This window comes from Notolepis coatsorum (assembly GCF_963971535.1).
Source record: "Notolepis coatsorum genome assembly, chromosome: 16".
In the NCBI taxonomy this organism is placed as follows: Eukaryota; Metazoa; Chordata; class Actinopteri; order Aulopiformes; family Paralepididae; genus Notolepis; species Notolepis coatsorum.
The window spans coordinates 100,245,489-100,269,539 of NC_140180.1; positions in this window are offsets into that span (position 1 = coordinate 100,245,489).

Below are 24,051 nucleotides of genomic sequence, written 5' to 3' on the forward strand. Positions count from 1 at the left end.
TATATATAATTTTCTAAATTCCTAGCATAAACATTTGGGTAGGCTTAGCCTACCCTAGCCTTCATTACCGGTCGCCTATGTCTCTACTATATAAGTCAGTCTAGACCTCTATTCAAATAGTGTCTAGTTTCTATGTAGCAGTCACTTTAGACCTCTATTCAAATAGCGTCTAGTGACGTCTCTATATAGCAGTCAGTCTAGACCTCTATTCAAATAGTGTCTACTGTCTAGTCTATATAGCAGTCACTTTAGACCTCTATTCAAATAGTGTTTACTGTCTAGTCTATATAGCAGTCACTTTAGACCTCTATTCAAATACTGTCTAGTCTATATAGCAGTCACTTTAGACCTCTATTAACTCTTTCAGTGCCACGCCTGGTTTTCCATTTTACCGCTTGAATGCCACCATCCGCGCCAATGTTAACGTTAATATCGCCTAATCTATGTTTTAGATTATGGCTATGTGTCTAATCTGCCATCGCATTATCAAAGACTATTTTCCAGGACAGTGCTGTGAAGGCAGATTGTTTTTTTATCGCGTCGTTGCCGTTTCAGAGCAGTTAGAAAAGCCCCCGTTTTGATATAAAAAACAGCTCATTCTGGAGCATTCTATGAAAATCGTCTTTTAGTAGAATATTCCACAACGTTGATATTCGTCGGCCTTTTTATGAATCGTTTTCAAATAAACGCTAGATGATCAATATTATACGTGCACGCACGCACATTACGGCCGCGCGCGGATAATCGCCTCGTTGATTTCCTCTCGGAGTTTTACATTGAAACCGAAAGAAGACATTTCACAAAACAGCTTATAACTTCATCAAACTTACTCTGATTATCCTACCACTGATAACATAGAGTCCTTACCTGACATCAGATGGTATCCAACTGGTATATTCCAATTCCTGATCACCATTCGAAAAAATCGATACGTGTATGGATCCAACGCGACACAGTGGGATCTCCATGATCCGCGGGGATCTGAGGCTCCAGAATGAACTCTAGTAACCCCGGCTGGATCAGTGAACTGGAAAATGTGGAGTACCGGATTTTTTTCCCCATTCATTTTCATTGAGTCCATTCCAAAATCACTTATGTCATCTGGGAGACGACAGGGGGCGCTTTTTTCCACAGTGATCACCGGCGCAGCTCGGCAATACTCGGGTAGGCTCGGGTGATGCAATCATTTTTCAGATCGCAAAAAAAAGAAAAAAAAAAAAAGAATCCGAGAAATCTCGTGAGTGGCTAGCAACCACCTATAAAAAAACACGAGAAATCTCGTGAGTGGCACTGAAAGAGTTAACACTTTGAGTGCCACGCCGGGTTTTCCTTTTTACCCCCTGAATGCCACCATCGGCGCCAATGTTAACCTTAATATCGCCTAATCTATGTTTTAAATTATGGCTATGTGTCTAATCTGCCCATCACATTATCAAAGACTATTTTCCAGTCAGTGCTGTCAAGGCAGATTGGTTTTTATTGCGTCATTTCCGTTTCAGAGGCATTTAGAAAAGCACCCGTTTTGAGATTAAAAACAGCCCATTCTGGACCATTCTATGAAAATCATCTTTTACTGGAATATTCCACAACGTTGATATTCGTCGGCCTTTTTATGAATCGTTTTCAAATAAACGCTAGATGATCACTATTATACGTGCACGCAAGCACATTCGGGCCGCGCACGGATAATCGCCGCGTTGATTTCCTCTTGGACTTTTACAGTGAAACCGAAAGAGCCCATTTCACAAAACAGCTTATAACTTCATCAAAATTAGTCTGATTATCCTAACACTGATAACATAGAGTCCTTACCTGACATCAGATGGTATCCAACTGGTATATTCCAATTCCTGATCACCATTCGAAAAATCGATAAGTGTATAGATCCAACGCGATACAGTAGAACTCCATGATCAGCGGGGCTCAGAGGCTCCAGAATGAACTGTGGTAACCCCGGCTGGATCAGTGGACTGGAAAATGTGGAGTACCGGATTTTTTTCCCCATCCATTTTCATTGAGTCCATTCCAAAATCCCTTATGTCATCTGAAAGACGATAGGGGGCGCTTTTTTCCACATATGATCTCCGGCGGTGCTCGTGTATACTCGGGTAGGCTCGCGTGATGCAATATGATTTCAGATCGCACAAAAAAAAAAAAAAAAAAAAAATCCGAGAAATCTCGTGAGTGGCTTTCAACCACATAAAAATAAACCCGAGATATCTCGTGTGTGGCAGTTAAAGTGTTTAAAATAGTTTCAAGTTTGTTTTATTAAATATCACAATAAAATACACATAGGGCTACTTTACGGTGAAATGCTTGGTTCTGTATGAGCCCCTGAGAGTGTGCTTCATACAGTAAAAAAAAAGTAGGTAAGAAAGTAAGTAAAAAGTAAGTAAAAAAAAAGTAGGTAAAGAGGAATATACAATATACATATCTACAATATACAGTACAATATACAATCGAAAGTAAAAATTAGTAAACAGTGAGGTACAATGCAGAAAATGAGGTGCAAAACTGTGAGGTAAGGTGCGATTGCGATTTCGTTTGGCTGACATCAGGGAGAGGCTGTTCTCCCGGCACCACAGCGCCATGTTTTCTACCTCTCCCAGGGTAGGCCCTCTCGTCGTTTGCAGAGATCAGGCCCACCACAACTGTGTCGTCAGCAAACTTGATAAGTGTGGTTCCGCTGTGCCACACAGTCATGTGTGTACAGCGAGTAGAGGAGGGGCTCAGAACACAGCCCTGGGGGGCACCTGTGTTGAGAGTGATGGATGAGGAGGTGCAGTTGCCTGATCTCACCACCTGGGGTCTTCCTGTCAGGAAGTCCAAGACCCACTGGAAGAGGTCGTAGGTCAAGCCCAGGTCTCTGCCTCTTGAATATAGTGTCTAGTCTCTATATTGCAGTCAGTCTAGACCTCTATTCTATACAGTTATGCTGCAAGATCATAATGTGGGTTCTGTAGAGCTGGAGCGTTAGTTATGGTCTGATTCATTAGGTATGCACAGTAAGACAGGACTGACTGATGATCATCTCTCTCTCTCTCTCTCTTCTCTCTCTCTCTCTCTCTCTCTCTCTCTCTCTCTCTCTCTCCTCCCTCTCTCTCTCTCTCTCTCTCTCTCTCTCTCTCTCTCTCTCTCTCTCTCTCTCTCTCTCTTTCTCTCTCTATCTCTCTCTCTCCTCTCCCTCTCTCTCTCTTCTCTCTCTCTCTCTCTCTCTCTCTTCTCTCTCTCTCTCCTCTCTCTCTCTCTCTCCTCTCTCTCTCTCTCTCTCTCTCTCTCCCTTTCTCTCTCTCCCTCTCAATCCCTCTCTCTGTGGTTTGTTTGGTGCAATAAGCTCAGAGTGATTGCTGGGTGAGATTTTCCTTGCATCACAGACATGGCTAATAAACTCTCCCTTACTCTCTCTTTATCTGTCTCCCTATCTTTCTCTGTTTGTCTGTCTGTCTCCCCTCTCTCTCTCTCTCCTCTCCCTCTCTTCCTCTCTCTCTCACTCTCTCTCTCTCCTCCCCCCTCTCTCTCTATTTCTCTCTCATCCCCCCCTATCTCTTCTCTTTCTCTGTCTCTGTCTCTCTGTCTCTGTCTATCTCTCTCTCTCTCTCTCTCTCTCTCTCTCTCTCTCTCTCTCTCTCTCTCTCTCTCTCTCTCTCTCTCTCTCTCGCTCCTGACAGCAGAGAGGGGACCACAGTCACACTCAACTGATCTCATTTACTTCACACAAATTAAACAGCTAACGGACACATCTATCAGATTCAACCAGGCACACACACACACACACACACACAGACGCACACACACGCTCACCCACACACACACACACACACACACACACACACACACAACACACACACACACACACACACACACACACACACACACACACACACACACACACACACACACACACACACACACACACACACACACACAAATAAGCGTGCACACAAGCACACACTCATCCATACATGTGGACACTCACACACATGATTGGCATGAAGAACACACACACACACACACCCACACACACACACGCACGCACGCACGCACGCACGCACGCACGCACGCACGCACGCACGCACGCACGCACGCACGCACACACACACACACACACACACACACACACACACACACACACACACACACACACACACACACACACACACATGTAGCGGCACGGTGGTGTAGTGGTTAACACTGTCGCCTCACAGCAAGAAGGTCCAGGGTTCGATTCCCGCTTGGGGACCAGGTTTCCATGATGCCAGTTACCCAGGTGGGGTATCTCCCAGGCCTTTCTGTGTGGAGTTTACATGTTCTCCCCGTGCTCGCAAGGGTTTCCCCCCCGATAAGATAAACCCAATGGAAAAACATGCACAACAATAGATCGCTAACGCTGTGGCGTCCTTGACGAAGACGGACAGGAGCACTTGGATTGGTCCCCTGGCGCGGCTCACGTTGACGCCTGTCTGCTCCCGGCTGCCCTTGGGGGGAAAGGACGACGGGATGGGTTAATCGCAGATACGAATTGCATGCATGCATCGCATGTGTGCCGATTGATGACCTCTGAGCAGGTCCTAAATTATAATTTTTTTTAATTACATGCAAACACACACAGACGCACACACACGCTCACCCACACACACACACGCACGCACACACACACATACATACACACACACACACACACACACACATTATGCAAACCCAATTTAAACTGCAGCATAAGCCAGCAGTTAAAACTTCACAGAGTCCCAATCCAAGGAACTTCAAAAACACTTAACCCACTTAACCCACATCAGCATAATGAACACTTTAATCAGCAAAAATAAAACACTACAAAATAGCCTAAATGAAAACACTTCTTTTTAGTGGCTCCTTTGTCATAATCGTAGGGGAATCCCTTTGAACGTACAGCTTCAAAGAAGGAACGTTAAAGTGAACGTGGACAAAATATTACCTTATCTTATAGGAGAGGAGAGGAGAGGAGAGGAGAGGAGAGGAGAGGAGAGGAGAGGAGAGGAGAGGAGAGGAGAGGAGAGGAGAGGAGAGAGGAGAGGAGAGGAGAGGAGAGGGGAGGAGAGCAGAGGAGAGGAGAGGAGAGGAGAGGAGAGGAGAGGAGAGGAGAGGAGAGGAGAGGAGAGGAGAAGAGGGGAGAAGAGAAGAGAGGAGGGGAGGACAGGAGAGGAGAGGAGTGGGGAGGAGGGGAATAGAAGTGAAGAGAAGAGAAGAGAAGAAAAGAAAAGAAAAGAAAAGAAAGGAGAAGAGAAGAGAAGAGAAGAGAAGAGAAGAGAAGAGAAGAGAAGAGAAGAGAAGAGAAGAGAAGAGGGATAAACAGATAGTTTGGATAAGTGGTATGCAAGGCCCCAAACTAACCTTTTTCACTGCCATCCCAAAGCCGCCACCAAGAATATTTGAGTAGGTTCATTGAGCAGTAGTAGTTATTAGTATGGTAAACTAGTTTTAGAGTAGGTTCATTGAGCAGTAGTAGTTAGTAGTTTGGTAAACTAGTTTTAGAGTAGGTTCATTGAGCAGTAGTAGTTATTAGTTTGGTAAACTAGTTTTAGAGTAGGTTCATTGAGAAGTAGTAGCTAGTAGTTTGGTAAACTAGTTTTAGAGTAGGTTCATTGAGAAGTACTGTAGTAGCTAGTAGTTTGGTAAACTAGTTTTAGAGTAGGTTCATTGAGAAGTAGTAGCTTGTAGTTTGGTAAACTAGTTTTAGAGTAGGTCCATTGAGAAGTAGTAGCTAGTAGTTTGGTAAACTAGTTTTAGAGTAGGTCCATTGAGAAGTAGTAGCTAGCTAGTAGTGTGGTCTACTAGTTTTAGAATAGTTTCATCACCACTACCAATGCATCAGGCAATGAATTTGACCTAATAAAGAAAAGTGGAGAGAGTAACTCTCTCTTTCGCACACTCTCTTTTGCACACTCTCTCTCGCACACTCTCTCTCTCTCTTTCGCACACTCTCTCTCTCTCTCTCTCGCTCTCTCTCTCTCTCTCTCTCTCTCTCTCTCTCTCTCTCTCCCTTCTGCCAATCAGAGCATGAATGAGTGTCCCCCCTCCCGCACTGATTCACTCTCAGAAGCTCTGCTACAAGGACTTGATGATTAAAGGTTTATAATAGTGGTACTTAGTGTTGTGTGTGAAAAGGACCACATAAGTAAACGTTATGATTACTGGGAGCTTACTGGCATTGAACAGTCTGCTCTTATGATCTACCAGTGAAGTGTAAAAATTTGATATATATATGTATAATGTTATCTGTAACGGTTGAACTATAGCCAGAACATAGATGCAGACACAAACAGGTAGAGACGATGTTGAATCAGATAAAACCCAAATAGCAGGTATATTTATTTGGAAAAGGGAGAATACGGTAACCAGGTTCTCAGACAGTCTGGGCAGTAGCAGGGTATAACTGTAAGAAAGAAAGCTGCAAGAAAACGGTAAATGTCTGGCATCAATGGTTGCCAAATACTTACTGTCAAATTACAGTAAAATCAAATACATTTACAGATTACAACCTTTATTTAATGGTTAATATTTTGATAAAACGTAATTTACTGTATTTTTATGGCATTTACACTTAAAGTAGAAAAACAAAAGTAATCTGTAAAATAATACAGTGAATTTCTGGTGATTTTTTTTTTTTTTTACAGGGTAGTCATAAGCAGGAAAGAGAAGAATAGTCGGGCAGGCGAAGGTCCCTGCAGTTCCCTGTCGAAGCCCATAGAAATAATTAACGGTAGTTCCCTGTCGAAGCCCATATACATCATTAGCGGTAGTTCCCTGTAGGTAACGTTATTGCTAGCTTTGCTAGATTGGTACACGTAGATAATCACTCTGGCTATACATTAATATTCACACACACTCACCTGGGGGATACAAGCCCGGTCTGACTTATTCCCCCAGTGATGGGCTTTATAGCTGCACCGTTACCATGGATATCCTAGTATTAAATATGAAATATAACAGCATATGTTACAGGTATCAGGATATGGCACCTGGTAGTCAGATGGAGTAGTGGACGCAGCTCTCGTTGTCGTCTGGCATCAGATGAGGCAGTCGACACAGCTCTGTGGTTACTCTTCATCAGATGAGGCACTTCACTTCGGTTGATACGGCGGAGAACAGCTCCTCGTTCAGTGGACCTTTACACCGGGGGTTGCTTCCTGGTTCATCGGGTCGCTTTTGGTCCAAGATGTCAAGATCTCTGGATCAGCTTCCATCCCTCAGGTGGCGCTGATCCCGGCACGAGCCCCCAATAAACTGTTACAGGTATCAGGATATGGCACCTGGTAGCAGAGATATATTTACCTATAAAACAGGTTAATGTTGGTTAGAAGAAATAGAGAAGTCAGACGTGATGTTCTTTCAACGAGGCGTCTCTGAATTATCTTTATTTCAACAACATTTGTCATCATCATTTGTCATTATACATTTCAACAGCATTGTCCTTTTAAATGTAGTTACCAATCATTACATACTGTACATGTAATTACTTATGCCATAATGCATATTTGTTGTGTCTTACTCTTAATCTAAGCACATGAAAGGGAGCAGTCTCATCTGTTCCTCTTAAGACATTGTTATTTTCCTTGTCTGTCAAACAGTTCAAATACCATCAATATCTATTAAGCATTCACTATCATCAGTCATATCCCCAATATAGTACACAGAAACACCTTGTACTTCTGTGTCACTATTATTCTAGACATATTGGGATGGAGCAGTCTCATCTGTCTCATCTCAACCTAGACCTATTGGGAGGGAGCAGTCTCATCTGTCTCATCTCAAGTTTCAAGTTTCAAGTTTCAAGTTTCTTTAATAGTTGTCATACAGAAGTACAGAATACTTTTGTACAAAATGCTTCTTACTGTTGCGCTCCAGAGACTGTGCATGACAAGATAAGTATGAAATAAAGACATAGTAAAAATTAGAAGTAAAAAAGAGGTCACAGTGTTCAGTTTAGACATATGTACAATGTTCGTAGACGTAGTTACCATACAATATACAATACTGTGCAGTGTACTAATATACAATACTATATAGTGCAAGGCATAAATGGACGAGGTGCAGTTTAGGTACAATTCACAGTAGGTGTACGAGTTGTAGTGCAAATCCTTTATCAATAAATATAAAGTGTAAGTGTGTTTGTGTGATCTAAAGTGTGGAGAGTGGGTGCTGCAGTGTGTTGTTTGTTTGAGTGAGTGTGTGCGTGTGGGTGTGTGTGCTGTGTGCATTTGATGGTTGTTGCATAGTGATTATTGTTCGTTTAGCGATTATTGTTCGTTTAGCAGCCTGATGGCCTGGGGATAGAAGCTCCTTCTGAGTCTTTCTGTGCTCGCCATAAGACTCCGGTATCGCTTGCCTGACGGCAGCAGTTCAAAGAGGCAGTTGTTCGGGTGGCTCGAGTCCTTAATAATTCTCTTAGCCTTCCCCTTGCACCGCTTGTTGTAAATGTTCTGGAGGGTGGGAAGCCCCCCTCTAATTGTGCGTTCGGCTGAACGTGTCACTCTTTGTAGTCTGCTACGGTCTTGTGCAGTGCTATTCCCAAACCAGGAGGTGATGTTGCCGGTCAGGATGCTCTCTATTGTACATGAGTAGAAGTTCCTAAGGATCTTCTGACTGACTTGGAACTTCCTTAGGCGCCTGAGGAAGTAGAGGCGTTGTCGTGCCTTCTTCACAACACTGTCAATGTGTGTGGTCCATGTCAAGTCCTCGGATATGTGGGCTCCGAGGTACTTGAAACTGTTCACTCTCTCAACTGGTGCCCCGTCGATGCTGAGGGGGCTGTAGTCCTTGACCCCCGACCTCCTGAAGTCCACAATCATCTCTTTTGTTTTGCTGACGTTCAGGGAGAGGCAGTTCTCCTGACACCACTGTGACAGGTTCTCTACCTCTTCCAGGTAGGCCCTTTCGTCGTTGGCAGAGATCAGGCCCACCACTACTGTGTCATCAGCAAATTTGATGATGGTGTTGTTGTTCCGCTGTGCTACGCAGTCATGTGTGTACAGGGAGTAGAGGAGGGGGCTCAGAACACAGCCCTGGGGGGCCCCTATGTTGAGCGTGATGGATGAGAGGAAGGAAGTCCAGGACCCACTGGCACAGGTCATAGTTCAAGCCCAGGTCCCTGAGCTTGGCTATGAGTTTGGAGGGGACTATGGTATTGAATGCTGAGCTGTAGTCGATGAACAGCATTCTCACATAGTTCCCCTGCCTCTTGTCCAGATGTGATGCTGCTGTGTGCAGCACATGGGCTATGGCGTCCTCCGTGGACCTGTTGGGGCGATATGCAAATTGCAGAGGGTCCAGGTTGATGGGGAGGGAGGAACAGATGTAGCCCTTCACTAGCTTCTCAAAGCACTTCATGGCTATGGAGGTGAGGGCTACAGGGCGGTAGTCGTTGAGGCAAGCGGGCGTAGATTTTTTGGGTACAGGGATGATGGTGGACTTCTTCAGACACCATCTCAACCTAGACCTATTGGGAGGGAGCAGTCTCATCTGTCTCATCTCAACCTAGACCTATTGGGAGGGAGCAGTCTCATCTGTCTCATCTCAACCTAGACCTATTGGGAGGGAGCAGTCTCATCTGTCTCATCTCAACCTAGACCTATTGGGAGGGAGCAGTCTCATCTGTCTCATCTCAACCTAGACCTATTGGGAGGGAGCAGTCTCATCTGTCTCATCTCAACCTAGACCTATTGGGATGGAGCAGTCTCATCTGTCTCATCTCAACCTAGACCTATTGGGAGGGAGCAGTCTCATCTGTCTCATCTCAACCTAGACCTATTGGGAGGGAGCAGTCTCATCTGTCTCATCTCAACCTAGACCTATTGGGATGGAGCAGTCTCATCTGTCTCATCTCAACCTAGACCTATTGGGATGGAGCAGTCTCATCTGTCTCATCTCAACCTAGACCTATTGGGAGGGAGCAGTCTCATCTGTCTCATCTCAACCTAGACCTATTGGGATGGAGCAGTCTCATCTGTCTCATCTCAACCTAGACCTATTGGGATGGAGCAGTCTCATCTGTCTCATCTCAACCTAGACCTATTGGGAGGGAGCAGTCTCATCTGTCTCATCTCAACCTAGACCTATTGGGAGGGAGCAGTCTCATCTGTCTCATCTCAACCTAGACCTATTGGGATGGAGCAGTCTCATCTGTCTCATCTCAACCTAGACCTATTGGGAGGGAGCAGTCTCATCTGTCTCCTCTCAGTCTAAACCTATTGGGAGGGAGCAGTCTCATCTGTCTCATCTCAACCTAGACCTATTGGGAGGGAGCAGTCTCATCTTTCTCATCTCAACCTAGACCTATTGGGATGGAGCAGTCTCATCTGTCTCATCTCAACCTAGACCTATTGGGAGGGAGCAGTCTCATCTGTCTCATCTCAACCTAGACCTATTGGGAGGGAGCAGTCTCATCTGTCTCATCTCAACCTAGACCTATTGGGAGGGAGCAGTCTCATCTGTCTCATCTCAACCTAGACCTATTGGGAGGGAGCAGTCTCATCTGTCTCATCTCAACCTAGACCTATTGGGAGGGAGCAGTCTCATCTGTCTCATCTCAACCTAGACCTATTGGGAGGGAGCAGTCTCATCTGTCTCATCTCAACCTAGACCTATTGGGAGGGAGCAGTCTCATCTGTCTCATCTCAACCTAGACCTATTGGGATGGAGCAGTCTCATCTGTCTCATCTCAACCTAGACCTATTGGGAGGGAGCAGTCTCATCTGTCTCATCTCAACCTAGACCTATTGGGAGGGAGCAGTCTCATCTGTCTCATCTCAACCTAGACCTATTGGGATGGAGCAGTCTCATCTGTCTCATCTCAACCTAGACCTATTGGGATGGAGCAGTCTCATCTGTCTCATCTCAACCTAGACCTATTGGGAGGGAGCAGTCTCATCTGTCTCATCTCAACCTAGACCTATTGGGAGGGAGCAGTCTCATCTGTCTCATCTCAACCTAGACCTATTGGGATGGAGCAGTCTCATCTGTCTCATCTCAACCTAGACCTATTGGGAGGGAGCAGTCTCATCTGTCTCATCTCAACCTAGACCTATTGGGAGGGAGCAGTCTCATCTGTCTCATCTCAACCTAGACCTATTGGGATGGAGCAGTCTCATCTGTCTCATCTCAACCTAGACATATTGGGAGGGAGCAGTCTCATCTGTCTCATCTCAACCTAGACCTATTGGGATGGAGAAGTCTCATCTGTCTCATCTCAACCTAGACCTATTGGGAGGGAGCAGTCTCATCTGTCTCCTCTCAACCTAGACCTATTGGGAGGGAGCAGTCTCATCTGTCTCCTCTCAACCTAGACCTATTGGGAGGGAGCAGTCTCATCTGTCTCATCTCAACCTAGACCTATTGGGAGGGAGCAGTCTCATCTGTCTCCTCTCAACCTAGACCTATTGGGATGGAGCAGTCTCATCTGTCTCCTCTCAACCTAGACCTATTGGGATGGAGCAGTCTCATCTGTCTCATCTCAACCTAGACCTATTTGGGATGGAGCAGTCTCATCTGTCTCCTCTCAACCTAGACCTATTGGGAGGGAGCAGTCTCATCTGTCTCATCTCAACCTAGACCTATTGGGAGGGAGCAGTCTCATCTGTCTCCTCTCAACCTAGACCTATTGGGAGGGAGCAGTCTCATCTGTCTCATCTCAACCTAGACCTATTTGGGATGGAGCAGTCTCATCTGTCTCATCTCAACCTAGACCTATTGGGAGGGAGCAGTCTCATCTGTCTCCTCTCAACCTAGACCTATTGGGATGGAGCAGTCTCATCTGTCTCATCTCAACCTAGACCTATTGGGAGGGAGCAGTCTCATCTGTCTCCTCTCAACCTAGACCTATTGGGAGGGAGCAGTCTCATCTGTCTCATCTCAACCTAGACCTATTGGGAGGGAGCAGTCTCATCTGTCTCATCTCAACCTAGACCTATTGGGATGGAGCAGTCTCATCTGTCTCCTCTCAACCTAGACCTATTGGGAGGGAGCAGTCTCATCTGTCTCATCTCAACCTAGACCTATTGGGATGGAGCAGTCTCATCTGTCTCATCTCAACCTAGACCTATTGGGAGGGAGCAGTCTCATCTGTCTCATCTCAACCTAGACCTATTGGGAGGGAGCAGTCTCATCTGTCTCATCTCAACCTAGACCTATTGGGATGGAGCAGTCTCATCTGTCTCATCTCAACCTAGACCTATTGGGAGGGAGCAGTCTCATCTGTCTCATCTCAACCTAGACCTATTGGGAGGGAGCAGTCTCATCTGTCTCATCTCAACCTAGACCTATTGGGATGGAGCAGTCTCATCTGTCTCATCTCAACCTAGACCTATTGGGAGGGAGCAGTCTCATCTGTCTCATCTCAACCTAGACCTATTGGGAGGGAGCAGTCTCATCTGTCTCATCTCAACCTAGACCTATTGGGATGGAGCAGTCTCATCTGTCTCATCTCAACCTAGACCTATTGGGAGGGAGCAGTCACATCTGTCTCATCTCAACCTAGACCTATTGGGATGGAGCAGTCTCATCTGTCTCATCTCAACCTAGACCTAATGGGAGGGAGCAGTCTCACCTGTCTCCTCTCAACCTAGACCTATTGGGAGGGAGCAGTCTCATCTGTCTCCTCTCAACCTAGACCTATTGGGAGGGAGCAGTCTCATCTGTCTCATCTCAACCTAGACCTATTGGGAGGGAGCAGTCTCATCTGTCTCCTCTCAACCTAGACCTATTGGGATGGAGCAGTCTCATCTGTCTCCTCTCAACCTAGACCTATTGGGATGGAGCAGTCTCATCTGTCTCATCTCAACCTAGACCTATTGGGAGGGAGCAGTCTCATCTGTCTCATCTCAACCTAGACCTATTGGGAGGGAGCAGTCTCATCTGTCTCCTCTCAACCTAGACCTATTGGGAGGGAGCAGTCTCATCTGTCTCCTCTCAACCTAGACCTATTGGGAGGGAGCAGTCTCATCTGTCTCATCTCAACCTAGACCTATTGGGAGGGAGCAGTCTCATCTGTCTCCTCTCAACCTAGACCTATTGGGATGGAGCAGTCTCATCTGTCTCATCTCAACCTAGACCTATTGGGAGGGAGCAGTCTCATCTGTCTCATCTCAACCTAGACCTATTGGGATGGAGCAGTCTCATCTGTCTCCTCTCAACCTAGACCTATTGGGAGGGAGCAGTCTCATCTGTCTCATCTCAACCTAGACCTATTGGGATGGAGCAGTCTCATCTGTCTCATCTCAACCTAGACCTATTGGGAGGGAGCAGTCTCATCTGTCTCCTCTCAACCTAGACCTATTGGGATGGAGCAGTCTCATCTGTCTCATCTCAACCTAGACCTATTGGGAGGGAGCAGTCTCATCTGTCTCATCTCAACCTAGACCTATTGGGAGGGAGCAGTCTCATCTGTCTCATCTCAACCTAGACCTATTGGGATGGAGCAGTCTCATCTGTCTCATCTCAACCTAGACCTATTGGGAGGGAGCAGTCTCATCTGTCTCATCTCAACCTAGACCTATTGGGAGGGAGCAGTCTCATCTGTCTCATCTCAACCTAGACCTATTGGGATGGAGCAGTCTCATCTGTCTCATCTCAACCTAGACCTATTGGGAGGGAGCAGTCTCATCTGTCTCATCTCAACCTAGACCTATTGGGAGGGAGCAGTCTCATCTGTCTCATCTCAACCTAGACCTATTGGGAGGGAGCAGTCTCATCTGTCTCATCTCAACCTAGACCTATTGGGAGGGAGCAGTCTCATCTGTCTCATCTCAACCTAGACCTATTGGGATGGAGCAGTCTCATCTGTCTCATCTCAACCTAGACCTATTGGGAGGGAGCAGTCTCATCTGTCTCCTCTCAACCTAGACCTATTGGGAGGGAGCAGTCTCATCTGTCTCCTCTCAACCTAGACCTATTGGGAGGGAGCAGTCTCATTTGTCTCATCTCAACCTAGACCTATTGGGAGGGAGCAGTCTCATCTGTCTCCTCTCAACCTAGACCTATTGGGATGGAGCAGTCTCATCTGTCTCCTCTCAACCTAGACCTATTGGGATGGAGCAGTCTCATCTGTCTCATCTCAACCTAGACCTATTGGGAGGGAGCAGTCTCATCTGTCTCATCTCAACCTAGACCTATTGGGAGGGAGCAGTCTCATCTGTCTCATCTCAACCTAGACCTATTGGGAGGGAGCAGTCTCATCTGTCTCCTCTCAACCTAGACCTATTGGGAGGGAGCAGTCTCATCTGTCTCATCTCAACCTAGACCTATTGGGAGGGAGCAGTCTCATCTGTCTCATCTCAACCTAGACCTATTGGGAGGGAGCAGTCTCATCTGTCTCATCTCAACCTAGACCTATTGGGATGGAGCAGTCTCATCTGTCTCATCTCAACCTAGACCTATTGGGAGGGAGCAGTCTCATCTGTCTCCTCTCAACCTAGACCTATTGGGAGGGAGCAGTCTCATCTGTCTCCTCTCAACCTAGACCTATTGGGAGGGAGCAGTCTCATTTGTCTCATCTCAACCTAGACCTATTGGGAGGGAGCAGTCTCATCTGTCTCCTCTCAACCTAGACCTATTGGGATGGAGCAGTCTCATCTGTCTCCTCTCAACCTAGACCTATTGGGATGGAGCAGTCTCATCTGTCTCCTCTCAACCTAGACCTATTGGGAGGGAGCAGTCTCATCTGTCTCATCTCAACCTAGACCTATTGGGAGGGAGCAGTCTCATCTGTCTCCTCTCAACCTAGACCTATTGGGATGGAGCAGTCTCATCTGTCTCATCTCAACCTAGACCTATTGGGAGGGAGCAGTCTCATCTGTCTCATCTCAACCTAGACCTATTGGGATGGAGCAGTCTCATCTGTCTCATCTCAACCTAGACCTATTGGGATGGAGCAGTCTCATCTGTCTCATCTCAACCTAGACCTATTGGGATGGAGCAGTCTCATCTGTCTCCTCTCAACCTAGACCTATTGGGAGGGAGCAGTCTCATCTGTCTCCTCTCAACCTAGACCTATTGGGAGGGAGCAGTCTCATCTGTCTCATCTCAACCTAGACCTATTGGGAGGGAGCAGTCTCATCTGTCTCATCTCAACCTAGACCTATTGGGATGGAGCAGTCTCATCTGTCTCATCTCAACCTAGACCTATTGGGATGGAGCAGTCTCATCTGTCTCCTCTCAACCTAGACCTATTGGGATGGAGCAGTCTCATCTGTCTCATCTCAACCTAGACCTATTGGGATGGAGCAGTCTCATCTGTCTCATCTGTCTCCTCTCCATCTACCTCAGATCTACACACCGTCTGATCCTACATACATTCCAAAGAAACACCTTGTATCTCTGTGTCACTCTCGTTTGTATTTAACTCCCAAGTTTGGTTGGGTCATTTATTAACTTGCATCGAAAGTGCATTTGTTATGTATCTATGCTCTAAGCATAACTAGGACTTGCATACAGTATAACAGTAACCGTGACAATACATCGTAACCATTAGTATATCTACAACTACATGAAGGAGAGAGAGAGAGAGAGAGAGAGAGAGAGAGAGAGAGAGAGAGAGAGAGAGAGAGAGAGAGAGAGAGAGAGAGAGAGAGAGCGCACAAGGGACCAAGCTAACCACCAAGTGTCTAGCTAACGTCCAGCTAGTGTGAGCTAATGTAATTTCCCTCTAACAGTCTTTAACACTTGTACATGTACACAATATATACATTTACTAAACAGCAATTCAACCCAAACAGTATGTATTTCAAAACATAAACCTCCTCACCAAATGGAGATGTAATACCCCAACACTTAACGACCAATGTGTTACACGAGGATCGACGCCATTTCATGACGGTCAACTTCTTCAAACAATTCTTTACTCAATGTCTTAAACTCTTAAACTCGACCCAAACATAAACTCAGTGGGCTCTAGACATTTAGTCTACAATTAACAACATTTCCGTGTGCTTTGTAAAGTATTACCCACCTATAAAACAGGTTAATGTTGGTTAGAAGAAATAGAGAAGTCAGGCGTGATGTTCTTTCAACGAGGCGTCTCTGAATTATGAGATTGCCCTCGTCATGTGAGCCCTAGACAGCGAAGCTACGGCTTCAAAAGGTGAAGTAGTTTAACACCAGTCCTATACTGCCACCTATTGACCAAAGTTATATTGTTGTTTTTAGGTGACAACCAATATAATGACACTACCTGGGTTTAACAGGGAAAATACAATATAAGCACTCTCAAAACATTGTGACACATCACTAATCAATTACACTAACGTGATACCACTTTAGTGGCCATCACACACTCCCTGACTCTTAAAAATGCCTCCTGACATTTCCAAAAACAATTCAACTCAATTCAACCTTCAGGCTTTCTCCTGGACTTCTAACAAGCCAGCATTGTGGGTGGACTGTGGGTGTTGGTGTATGTGCAATCGGTGAGCATCGCACTGTGTGTTCTAATACTGAGTTCCACCACAGTGGAAACAGTGGGGACAATTAGTCAGATTCTGCTCAACACATCTGCCACAGCGGTAATACTGCAAAACCTGGTTACTCAGCTCCTCATAACTAGTAAGCATTTTCTGTAGTGTGAGTGTTGCATCAGGAGTGGACAAATTTTCAATAGTCTCACTAACATCAGAGAAATCATTATTCAATTCAACAGTTACACCATCACTTTGACCGTTAGACCGTGTGCCCTGTGATATACCCTCTTCTGAACCCACAACTTTACTCTGCACGAGCCTATCAGTCACATCTTTCATTTGCAATAAGTATGCCAACCCTGCATCCTCTAACCCCAGTAAGGCCTTACTGTACAGGTAGTCGTTGATACAGTTGAAACACCCTTCTTCATCACCTACGGTGAGGTGGAACCGTTCAGATGCCTCCATCCCTGGCACTAGCACCAATGCCTCGGCGATGCGAAACAGTTCATCTGCGGGTAGAGTGAGCAGGCTCTTTTTGATGGACCACACCAAACCTTTCCTCTCACTGTCTGCCATGGCTGCTTCCCGATTCCTTGCACTTGGTAACTCAGTCCAGGATCACTGTAGCGTCTTTATCCTTGATGGGCGGTTCTCTCTACACAGTAGTCCTTCTTCTTCGTCAGATGGAGTAGTGGACGCAGCTCTCGTTGTCGTCTGGCATCAGATGAGGCAGTCGACACAGCTCTGTGGTTACTCTTCATCAGATGAGGCACTTCACTTCGGTTGATACGGCGGAGAACAGCTCCTCGTTCAGTGGACCTTTACACCGGGGGTTGCTTCCTGGTTCATCGGGTCGCTTTTGGTCCAAGATGTCAAGATCTCTGGATCAGCTTCCATCCCTCAGGTGGCGCTGATCCCGGCACGAGCCCCCAATAAACTGTTACAGGTATCAGGATATGGCACCTGGTAGCAGAGATATATTTACCTATAAAACAGGTTAATGTTGGTTAGAAGAAATAGAGAAGTCAGACGTGATGTTCTTTCAACGAGGCGTCTCTGAATTATCTTTATTTCAACAACATTTGTCATCATCATTTGACATTATACATTTCAACAGCATTGTCCATGTAGTTACCAATCATTACATACTGTACATGTAATTACTTATGCCATAATGCATATTTGTTGTGTCTTAATCTAAGCACATGAAAGGGAGCAGTCTCATCTGTTCCTCTTAAGACATTGTTATTTTCCTTGTCTGTCAAACAGTTCAAATACCATCAATATCTATTAAGCATTCACTATCATCAGTCACATCCCCAATATAGTACACAGAAACACCTTGTACTTCTGTGTCACTATTATTCTAGACATATTGGGATGGAGCAGTCTCATCTGTCTCCTCTCAACCTAGACCTATTGGGAGGGAGCAGTCTCATCTGTCTCATCTCAACCTAGACCTATTGGGAGGGAGCAGTCTCATCTGTCTCCTCTCAACCTAGACCTATTGGGAGGGAGCAGTCTCATCTGTCTCCTCTCAACCTAGACCTATTGGGAGGGAGCAGTCTCATCTGTCTCCTCTCAGTCTAAACATTGCTATTTGGGATGGAGCAGTCTCATCTGTCTCATCTCAACCTAGACCTATTGGGAGGGAGCAGTCTCATCTGTCTCATCTCAACCTAGACCTATTGGGATGGAGCAGTCTCATCTGTCTCATCTCAACCTAGACCTATTGGGATGGAGCAGTCTCATCTGTCTCATCTCAACCTAGACCTATTGGGAGGGAGCAGTCTCATCTGTCTCCTCTCAACCTAGACCTATTGGGATGGAGCAGTCTCATCTGTCTCATCTCAACCTAGACCTATTGGGAGGGAGCAGTCTCATCTGTCTCCTCTCAACCTAGACCTATTGGGATGGAGCAGTCTCATCTGTCTCATCTCAACCTAGACCTATTGGGAGGGAGCAGTCTCATCTGTCTCCTCTCAACCTAGACCTATTGGGATGGAGCAGTCTCATCTGTCTCCTCTCAACCTAGACCTATTGGGAGGGAGCAGTCTCATCTGTCTCATCTCAACCTAGACCTATTGGGATGGAGCAGTCTCATCTGTCTCATCTCAACCTAGACCTATTGGGAGGGAGCAGTCTCATCTGTCTCATCTCAACCTAGACCTATTGGGAGGGAGCAGTCTCATCTGTCTCCTCTCAACCTAGACCTATTGGGAGGGAGCAGTCTCATCTGTCTCCTCTCAACCTAGACCTATTGGGAGGGAGCAGTCTCATCTGTCTCCTCTCAACCTAGACCTATTGGGAGGGAGCAGTCTCATCTGTCTCATCTCAACCTAGACCTATTGGGAGGGAGCAGTCTCATCTGTCTCCTCTCAACCTAGACCTATTGGGAGGGAGCAGTCTCATCTGTCTCCTCTCAACCTAGACCTATTGGGATGGAGCAGTCTCATCTGTCTCATCTCAACCTAGACCTATTGGGAGGGAGCAGTCTCATCTGTCTCCTCTCAACCTAGACCTATTGGGAGGGAGCAGTCTCATCTGTCTCATCTCAACCTAGACCTATTGGGAGGGAGCAGTCTCATCTGTCTCCTCTCAACCTAGACCTATTGGGAGGGAGCAGTCTCATCTGTCTCATCTGTCTCATCTCCATCTACATCAGATCTACACACCGTCTGATCCTACATACATTCCAAAGAAACACCTTGTATCTCTGTGTCACTCTCGTTTGTATTTAACTCCCAAGTTTGGTTGGGTCATTTATTAACTTGCATCGAAAGTGCATTTGTTATGTATCTATGCTCTAAGCTTAACTAGGACTTGCATACAGTATAACAGTAACCGTGATAATACATCGTAACCATTAGTATATCTACAACTACATGAAGGAGAGAGAGAGAGAGAGAGAGAGAGAGAGAGAGAGAGAGAGAGAGAGAGAGAGCGCACGAGGGACCAAGCTAACCACCAAGTGTCTAGCTAACGTCCAGCTAGTGTGAGCTAATGTAATTTCCCTCTAACAGTCTTTAACACTTGTACATGTACACAATATATACATTTACTAAACAGCAATTCAACTTCAATTCAAAACATAAACCTCCTCACCAAATGGAGATGTAATACCCCAACACTTAACGACCAATGTGTTACACGAGGGTTGACGCCATTTCATGACGGTCAACTTCTTCAAACAATTCTTTACTCAATGTCTTAAACTCTTAAACTCGACCCAAACATAAACTCAGTGGGCTCTAGACATTTAGTCTACAATTAACAACATTTCCGTGTGCTTTGTAAAGTATTACCGACCTATAAAACAGGTTAATGTTGGTTAGAAGAAATAGAGAAGTCAGGCGTGATGTTCTTTCAACGAGGCGTCTCTGAATTATGAGAGTGCCCTCGTCATGTGCGCCCTAGACAGCGAAGCTACGGCTTCAAAAGGTGAAGTAGTTTAACACCAGTCCTATACTGCCACCTATTGACCAAAGTTATATTGTTGTTTTTAGGTGACAACCAATATAATGACACTACCTGGGTTTAACAGGGAAAATACAATATAAGCACTCTCAAAACATTGTGACACATCACTAATCAATTACACTAACGTGATACCACTTTAGTGGCCATCACACATACAATATGAAAATAACACAATTATGTACACCTTACAACTATCACTAAAAAGGTAGAATTACTGACAACGATTTTGATATTACACATACTGTAGTAACCTGTTGAAGTTCAAATTAATTGAATGTAACATGCTAGAGGCATCTGTTACACTAACCTTTGGTTATTTTTCCGTTTATTAAAAACAAGCCCTTTTTGTTCGCCCCTGGTGTGGAACACTTGCTAGCAGTGTTGTAGTCGAGTCACTAAATCTCGAGTCCGAGTCCGAGTCACCAGAGAAGAGCCAGAGTCGAGTCCCCATCACCCGAGTCCGAGTCATCAAGGTTGAGTCCACTCCACTCTGGTCGTCAAAAATGTTCACATTAAACATAAATGACACAGCGGTCACCGTTTCAAAGGGAGTTTATTTACTTTGTGACACAAAAAAGAAAAATATAACATAAATAACTGAATTGATCAATTAACACATTCCCTTCCACGGTTATATCCATCAATGTAGCCTCACTGCCACCACTCTAAGCCTATGGAGATGTTCACCTTCTTTGCAGGGCTATAACTTTTTAAATTGTATTGCTAAATTGACATTACTATGGCCCATTCAACATCGATTATCTATCGTTCAGGATGTATTAACGTTATACTTTTTCATTCATAGATTCTTCCAAAAATACCTTCTAGAATATAAGTATGTTTTTATCGTTTTCTGCAGTAATTCATAGAACGCTAGTTATAGGCCTAAACGCATATACTATAGATTATCAACTGCCGTTTATTCCCGATATACGCTATATAAAAAAATTCAACTGTATATGATCCTATACTTTATGCGTCATCATGCACGGATGAAAGGGGGGGGGGGTCGTTTATAATTCCATGATCGTCAGTAAATGCTTTATGTAGTATGGGTGATATATTGATCAGATCGGTTTGCAGTGAAAAGAATAAACAATTGGGCTGAAAATAGCGTCAGCGTCCTCTTACAGTGCGGCAATGAGACTGGTGGTGAAAGATCCCAGGTATAGGACGTCGATCGCCTAGGTCCATTTCCGGTTTGTATGTCGCAATAAACGCCGAAATCATATCGATTATTAAGTTTATAAAGCGATTGATATGTACATTGTGTCTGTCGGGAGTCATGCAACAATATCTGACGGCCGGATGAATTTAATTGACGCACAGCCCCCATATCCTGTTTACCAGTGTAAGTCGCCCGACCATCCACCAGGCGGCGGTATTGAGCTGTAATTTTTTTGAGCCGTAGGGTCCAGCTGCAGCGCCGGAGGTGTATATATGAATTATGAATGCCATGGCGAAAAAATTAAATATTGATCTCAATATCGCTGTACAGCGTGGTCTGGCGGTATAAGCATGGCGGGCAATAACGTTGTAAAGCGTTTCCGGCGGTGGATGTGTTAACGAGTCCGAGTCCGAGTCTGCACCTTCCGAGTCCAAATGCATTCAATGCTCGAGTCCTGGATTCATGTTGGAACGTGGCCCACTGTGTCACACGGCTACAGGACGTGTTCCAACATGAATGGAGTGTGGAGGGAATACTGGGATCAACACGTGTTTGTCTCTCCGTGTTCCACCCGTCTGCGGCCGGCGCCACACAGGACCATCAGATGACAGCAACTATTACATTACATGTCCAACAATCCCAAATATCCCTTTAAATATCTTGATGTCTGCGTGTGTAAATGTGTGTGTGTGTGTGTATGTGTGTGTGTATGTGTGTATGTGTGTGTGTGTGTATGTGTATGTATGTTTGTATATGTGTGTGTGTGTGTGTGTGTGTGTGTGTGTGTGTGTGTGTGTGTGTGTGTGTGAGTGTGAGTGTGTGACTACCGGTCATCTAGGGACACTACTGTGTCTGACCAATGTGTGTGTTCCTGCATGCATCTGTGTGAGTTTGGTGTGTGTATGTGTGCCTGTAGCGCCCTAGGCGCCACCTCGCAAGCCCCCAACGTCAGGTTCAAAGACAAGTTCAGGCATGTCAGAACATGCCCGGAGACAGCGTATTGATTCCAGACAAGGACTGCGGTTTGAGACTAGATAATCACTTAAGTATATATACAGCGCAAGGTGCGCACAGCAGTAGATCACCTGCTTGTCCATCTAAACAAGCCAACGTAGTTCATCGTGTAAATTGAGCACTCGTGCGTTGAGAGCCATGTGCGAATAGAATAGTAAAGTGTCAGAGTTTAATGCAGTAACGTCAAGTTCGACTTAATCTAATGTGAAGTAAATAGTCGTTCATTTATTGTATATCGTGCGGCCACAGTTCGTTCGTGTGTAGCATTACCCAGCGGTTCGTCGTGTTTTAGCTAGTGTACCTTAGCCAGGGTGTGTGGCCTAAATACGTCGCCCACACCCGAGGAGGCCTAGTCGGAGGACCGTTGGAAATGTGCACAGGAGAACCAACGTCGGCGATTGCAGAACCATTACCGGTTGAATTATATTGATTTGGAACGTGTTACCCGGAGAAGAGCCTCTTTGATTTCCACTATCGTTTGGGATTCAACCTCGTGAGGATTACAACTCGGGCTGGCCTCATGGACAGAGGCTGGCTAGCTGTCATCAGTGCTATCGAGCATTTGGATTACAACTATTGCTTTGCTGCTGATCGTGGGATTTATAAGGACCGACTCCTGTACGTGGAGTCTCTTTATTCTTCATTGAGTATCCGAACATTCTTCTACCTCCAGGCCTTACACCCCGGAGGGAACCCATTGTCTCCAGGCGGTACCAGCGTTGCCTTATATAGTTGCTATTATACGACAGGTGGCGTCAACTTAGACCCATCGTAGGATTCCTGCTATTCTTAGTGACTCATGCTATTGACTGACTTTACGCATAATCTTCGCCATACAAGCGCGACCCTAATTCTCATTCTGTAACCTAATGTTGCATAATAATAAAATACCCTCAAATACTATTTCTTTGTCAATGCCGTGGTCTTGTGAGTGTTCACCATCTATATTCGATGTACTGTCTGGCCAGTAATTAAAGTACATAACTAGCAGTGGTTTAATCTATCACAATCTTTAATACAGTCAGGGTTTTGTAACCCCTCAGTTACAGATGACATGCAGGTGTGTTAGTAATCAGGCTACCTGGCTACTTAAAGTGTAATGGGACTGATGACATGCAGGTGTGTTAGTAATCAGGCTACCTGGCTACTTAAAGTGTGATGGGACTGATGACATGCAGGTGTGTTAGTAATCAGGCTACCTGGCTACTTAAAGTGTAATGGGACTGATGACATGCAGGTGTGTTAGTAATCAGGCTACCTGGCTACTTAAAGTGTGATGGGACTGATGACATGCAGGTGTGTTAGTAATCAGGCTACCTGGCTACTTAAAGTGTGATGGGACTGACGACATGCAGGTGTGTTAGTAATCAGGCTACCTGGCTACTTAAAGTGTGATGTGACTGATGACATGCAGGTGTGTTAGTAATCAGGCTACCTGGCTACTTACAGTGTAATGGAACTGATGACATGCAGGTGTGTTAATAATCAGGCTACCTGGCTACTTAAAGTGTAATGGGACTGATGACATGCAGGTGTGTTAGTAATCAGGCTACCTGGCTACTTAAAGTGTGATGGGACTGATGACATGCAGGTGTGTTAGTGATCAGGCTACCTGGCTACTTAAAGTGTGATGGGACTGATGACATGCAGGTGTGTTAGTAATCAAGCTACCTGGCTACTTAAAGTGTGATGGGACTGATGACATGCAGGTGTGTTAGTAATCAGGCCACCTGGCTACTTAAAGTGTGATGGGACTGATGACATGCAGGTGTGTTTGTAACCGGTAAGAGTTTACAGTTTTGACCGTCGTTTGCGACGTTGTTTTGTTTATCGTTTGTTGTGCAAGGTAGTACCGTTTACTTTATGTTACATGCAATTGTGCATTTGTTAATTGTATGGTGTAAATAAATACTCTGTTGAGTATTATCGTAACGGACCTTGTGGACATTCTGTCTTTGATCC